This window comes from Thunnus albacares, chromosome 9, assembly GCF_914725855.1.
Source record: "Thunnus albacares chromosome 9, fThuAlb1.1, whole genome shotgun sequence".
NCBI lineage: Eukaryota > Metazoa > Chordata > Actinopteri > Scombriformes > Scombridae > Thunnus > Thunnus albacares.
The window spans coordinates 15,232,200-15,238,340 of record NC_058114.1 but is presented as its reverse complement, the minus strand read 5'-3'; positions in this window follow the sequence as shown (position 1 = coordinate 15,238,340).

Genomic DNA, 6,141 nt, shown 5'->3' with positions numbered 1-6,141 from the left:
TACACATACGAGAGACATGGAATTTATTACCCTACAAATAAACCTTTATTTGTTAACTCTGCTCATGAATAAATACACGACATGAATAACCACATGGTAATATGTTATTGTCAAAGCTGCTACGAAATATGTATTTATTGCAACTGAGGACGTTTTTACCGGCTCCATGCTGAAATTAAGGGACCATCCAATTATTTTCATATGGTAATGATATAACTAAACATGATGAAAGACGGATGAAAACTGTACGGAATTTAGATTGTATTCATTATGTGGTCAGTCAGCACAAAGCTTCTTTAAGTCTCATGCAGCTGTTTATGGACCACGTGGTTTGAACCAGTTGCCGTCAACCATCACCCTCATGTACCATGCACTGCGCTACCAGCTGTGAGCAGTGGTGGCACGCGACTGTAGTTTCGCATTTTTTAGGTACTGGAGTATTTTAATTTTATGCAGGTTCATACTTACGCTCCACTGCATCTAAGAGTAAAAAATGTGTGTTACTTTGCAGATTAAGATTTGATCATTGTATAAAATATGGTACATTGTTAGATTGAATACCCAGCAGTATAATGTAGTAGGCCTACACCATTAAAATGTTGATCATAGTGCATGAATAAGGAGGAAATAATAAAAAGACACTGACAGATGCTTTGTTTATAATGAATTTTAGCTTGATACTTAAAGCACCAGTGGCGGATCTAGACTATTGTACATGGGATGGCAACAGGTAGGCAAGAGGTTTTGGCAGGGTGACATGGAAGAGCAGTGGGTGGGAATACAGTGCTGCTTGAAAGTTTGTGAACCCTTTAGAATTTGCTCTATTTCTGCATAAATATGACCTAAAACGTGATCAGATTTCCATTCAAGTCCTAAAACTAGATAAAGAGACATAAGTTAAACAAATGAGACAAAAACCTTATACTTGTTCCTTTATTTATTGAGGAAAATGGTCCAATGTTACATATTTGTGCGTGGCAAAAGTATGTGAACCAAAAGGATTATCAATTCATTTGAAGGGGAAATTACAGTCAGTTGTTTCAGTCAATGGGATGACAATCATGTGTGAGTCTGAGAGGCCCTACCTTATTTAAAGAAGAGAAATCTGGGTTTTCACTGTTAAACTCTGAACTTCACAACACAGGTTTGTTGAAGTGTATCATGGCTCAAACAAAGGACATTTCTCAGGATCTTAGAGGAAGAGTTGCTGATACTCACCAGGCTGGAAAGGGTTACAAAACCATTTTGAAAGAGTTTGGACTCCACCAGTCAACTGTCAGGCAGATCGTGTACAAATGGAGGACATTCAACACCATTGTTACCCTCCCCAGGAGTGGTCGAACAACAAAGATCACACCAAGAGTAGACAACAACCCTAAACACACAAGTTGTTTTACCAAAGAATGGTTAAAGCAGAAGAAAGATAATGTTTTGGAATGGCCGAGTCAAAGTCTTGACCTTAATCCTAAAGAAATGCTGTGGAAGGACCTGAAGCATGTATATAATGTTGAGAAGCCTGCCAACATCCCTGGGTTGAGACTGTTCTGTAAGGACGAATGGGCTAAAATTCTTCCACGCCGATGTGCAGAGCTGATAAACGGTTACCAGAAACTTTGGTTGAAGTTATTGCTGTAAAGGGGGTCGCACCAGTTACTGAAAGCAAGAGTTCACATACTTTTGCCTCCCACAAATATGTAAGATTGGATAATTTTCCCCAATAAATAAATGAAAAAAATGTTTTTTATTGGTCTCATTTGTTTAATTGGGTTCCCTTTATCTAGTTTTAGCACTTGTGTAAAGATCTTATCACGTTTTAGGTCATATTAATGCAGAAATACAGAAAATTCTAAAGGATTCACAAACTTTCAAGCAGCACTGTATACTGTTTACTACTGCAGGTATGTAAATGGCAACAGAAAACAACCAATAACTATTTTACTGTGTATGCAACTGTAGTGGAGTTTATATGACCTGAAAACATGCCATGAGGTCCAGATGGAACTGTGTTACTTAAATAAAAGATATTAACTAATTTGTCCGCCATTGATAAAAAAAGGAAACTATACAAAGATAGAAATAAATGTGTGCCATAGAGTTGCAGAGTGGATAGCAACCACAGACAGAAGAGTGACAGTTTTTATGCTTCTATACTTTTTGGGCCAAATAAATAAAAAGTCTGAAATGTTTGTGTTTGTTTGTGTGTGTGTGTGTGTGTGTGTGTGTGTGTGTGTGTATGTGTGTGTGTGTGTGTACAGTAAACGATCCATCCAATAGTCAGTCTGTTGATTCCCAGGGGACATCAACAGCACATTTCAGTAATTAACCCTCAACACCACACAGAGGCAGCATTGCATTGTACATCCTTCACTTACTTATTTCACAGAACACTGGATAGAGAAAACTATTCCACTCTAACCAGCATACTGTATCTCTTCCATTGAGCATATTGCTGGAGTCTCACAGTGAGACTACCAATAATTTTATTAGTGAGGGGTAATATTGTAAATATAATGTTTTGTTACACCAGACATAGAGGGCGAATCAGTCTTTGAGTTAGTGACTCCTACTTTGTTTTGTAAGTGTTTCCTTCATCATTTTTTTTTTGTCTTTTTCACTTGTAACACTATCTTTTTAGTAGACCATACGTTTTGAGGAGTTTTTGCACACTTGTCTCTGATTCCCTGCATAGCAATAAGCAGTGACAGAAACAGTAAATCCATACAACCATTGTCATGACTGAAGCTTATTTTACACTCCTGCTTGACACTTCCAAATAGATATGTCTCTTTGACAGAGTTTTTGGTCAAGTACTACCACAGTACTTTTGCCAGTGGCTCTTTTCAGCCCTATAAGCCTGTATTGTACCATTGTACAATAAATAAAATAATTACCTGAGTGAAATGTTGTAGCAAGCAGTAGAGCATATAACTGAAAATGTGCAGAAAAGAGAATCAACACAACATCTGCCACCATTATCCGTTTAATTACTCTCCTTTCGTTGTCTTTCAATTAACTATGTTGAATTCACAGGATGTACCAAGCAATTGTCCTCCTCAAACCCCCTCCCATTCACCATGTGCTTATACCTATTATGCACTGCTGGCGTGGAGGACGTTAGTGAATCCAACAAATAGAAATGGCAGGGAGGAAAACCGATGCATCCTGGGATTTAGGGGAGAAGAGGTTTCTTTTATCATGAGGGAACGTGCATTTATTTCTGGACATCTTTTCTTTTTTTTTTTATCCCCATGTCCCCTTAGGGGCTCCGTAATAGTAAGATTTTCAGCTGTAAATTGCTTGTAAAAAACACACAGAAGTAAATCCTTTGTAATGTTTCTTAAAATGTCAATATTTGTCGCTAATGTCTTTCTAATGGAGTTAAAATACTAAAAAGCTGCTATGAGTTACTGACTGCAGTAGTTCTACAATGGTGCAGCAGCATAACACGATCAACGTGTTTACATATACGTCAGGTGGACAAAATAACAGAAACACATACAGTAATACGTCAATATCCCAAAACAAGAAATGAGTTGTGTCACTGATTTTTTTCAGAGCAATTTCATCCTCTTTTCTTGACTTAAATATAGATACTGGATCATTTTTACCTAAAAATGAAAATATGTATTTCTTTAAAATGGAAAAGGAATGTAAATCTTTGCATACTGCACCCCTGAACTTACATTGATCATTCAGATGAATGTAAAGCACATTTTACACTGCTGACCCAAACCATAGTACAGAAAAAAACAGATAACCAGGGCTATAAAAAATGGAAGAGGTTTGTTTAAAATGTGATTTATGATATTGCAATCACATAAATGCTCAAGGCTTGCAAGAAAGGACTTATAATTTGTCATATAAACATCAGGTGGTGTCAAAGGCTGAGGTATACAGTTTCATCCTGGGGTTCACATTTGGTTTTTGAATTGTCATCTTGGAATATGGGGCAACTATGAGGGAAGTGCGTTTGAGCCATACGAAGAAGAATAAAGTATTATCCTATAAAATATTCTCAATATACTGTACCTCTGCTGTGATGAAACCCTTTGGAACAATATAAGATTTTAAAGGTTTTATGAGACTCACACAACATTATTCATCTTTGTATGCCCGCCTTTGATGCAAGGTTTTAACGAACGGCTACTATTATGAGCTTAACGAAGCTCACAGCATGAAGCAATGAGATTGGCACCATGGTGTTGATTAAGTTCTGTGGGGTACTTTTAGCAGCTATCCTGTTATGAGTATGTCCCTCCCTGTCATGGGATTTCAGGTTGTCAGAAGCCTTTATCAAGGTGTTATGATTCCCCACCCTGCTTCTTTTCCTTTCTCAGGTTTTTGTGACCAGCGTTGCTGCAATTTGGACACCAGCTATATGAGGTGTGTGTTGCCTTTGTGTTTTTCAGTCTAAGTGTTGCTCTAAGCCTCTATGTCACTGTTAGGTAAGCAGACATGTACAGCATATTTGAGTTCTTTTCAGTTAATACCTCACCTCACATATGTTGTGTGTGGTTAAGTTTTTATGTATTTGAGCCTCCCACATTCATTCAAAACAGTTTGCTCTTTGTCAGTGATCACTTTACAAGGAGATGACATGCCATGCATAATAAATTGCATATTACACAAAGTCACTCAACCTTTGCAGTGGTAATATTTTTCATAGATTGCCAAATGATAAGGTCGATTTTGTGTGAATAATGTCTTTCTTGACTCTTTTCCCGTCTATGAGAATGGTGTGATGTGAGTCTCCCCTGTGTGCATGTGTAGTCTGTCCTCCTGCCAGGTCTCCATGATGAAGGGGGTTGCGTGGCTCAAGTCCTGTTCTGTTCTGGTGGCACCGGGAGACTGCTTGGCATCCTCTTCATCACATGCTCCATATATAATATAAATCCATTATGATTTTGTTATCCTGTTCAATGCTATATTCTGTCATTTGTGTTCTGTTCTGTACACACAACATCTATTGCATGTCTGTCTGTCCAGGGAGAGGGATCCCTCCTCTGTTGCTCTTCCTGAGTTTTCTTCCATTTTTTCCTATTAAAGGGTTTTTTTTAGGGAGTTTTTCCTTTTTCAAATTGAGCATGTAAGGACAGAGGATGTTGTTTTGCTATACAGACTGTAAAGACCCCTGAGGCAAATTTGTGATTTGTGATATTGGGCTATACAAATACATTTTAAAAAATGTGTGTTTGCAACAAGTGTCCTCTTTTTCTTTGTTTCCCTTAGCTTGATTCTGCCCTCTAGTGTGAGAGAATCTTAGTGCAAGTCATCAATGTTAAACCACTTGATTGAGCACTTTTTGCACTATATACAGTATCAATCAAAAGTCTGGACACAATTTCTCATTCAAGTTGAAGGGGAAGCCATAAACCCATTTTCAGTGGTGTGTGGGCCTTTTAACACGGATATGGGATGTACATCATTTAATTTGAGACCTCTAGCTGACCTTGGTAACTTATACTTGTATACTGTGTAAAATAAGAGCCTGCAGATCCCCTTTCAGGGCCTTTCTGACTCTCAACCTCCTCTGGGTGATAACACCATGAGACGGTGGAAAACAACCTGTCTCAGAAACTTCAGCTAGCTAATTCTTTATCACGTTTCCCTCATAAACACACTTTTATAGACCTGCCTTTATATGTTTCCATCATATACTCTAGGGTTGCTTGTTTCTTTGGATATTTCACATCTTTATATCTTTTTTGTATACTTTACTGATTTCTTTTATGCCTTTTAGGAAACTATGCTTTTAGTTAAGTGCCGTATAAATAAAGATAGTTATTATCAATACCATCGTCATAAAACTTGAAGCTGTGGAAGTAACGGCTTGACTTGGTTCCAAGTTTACTGACCGCCAGGACAGCAGAGTTACTGCTCAAAGAATCTCTCCATTTCATCTCGACACTAAATCTACCAACACCAATTTTCCTCATATTTATTCTTCACACTCCATTTGATGCTAATACACTACACACAGGGACATCATGGACATCTCTGGTATTGATTGCCCCACTGACTTCCTTAATATTGGTTATTAACATGATTGGTGACTGAGGAATGAATTGGGATGTTAAGTTAGACTCACTTTAAGTCTAACGTGAAAGTAAAATGTGATGAACAATGCGCTGTTTCTCTTGT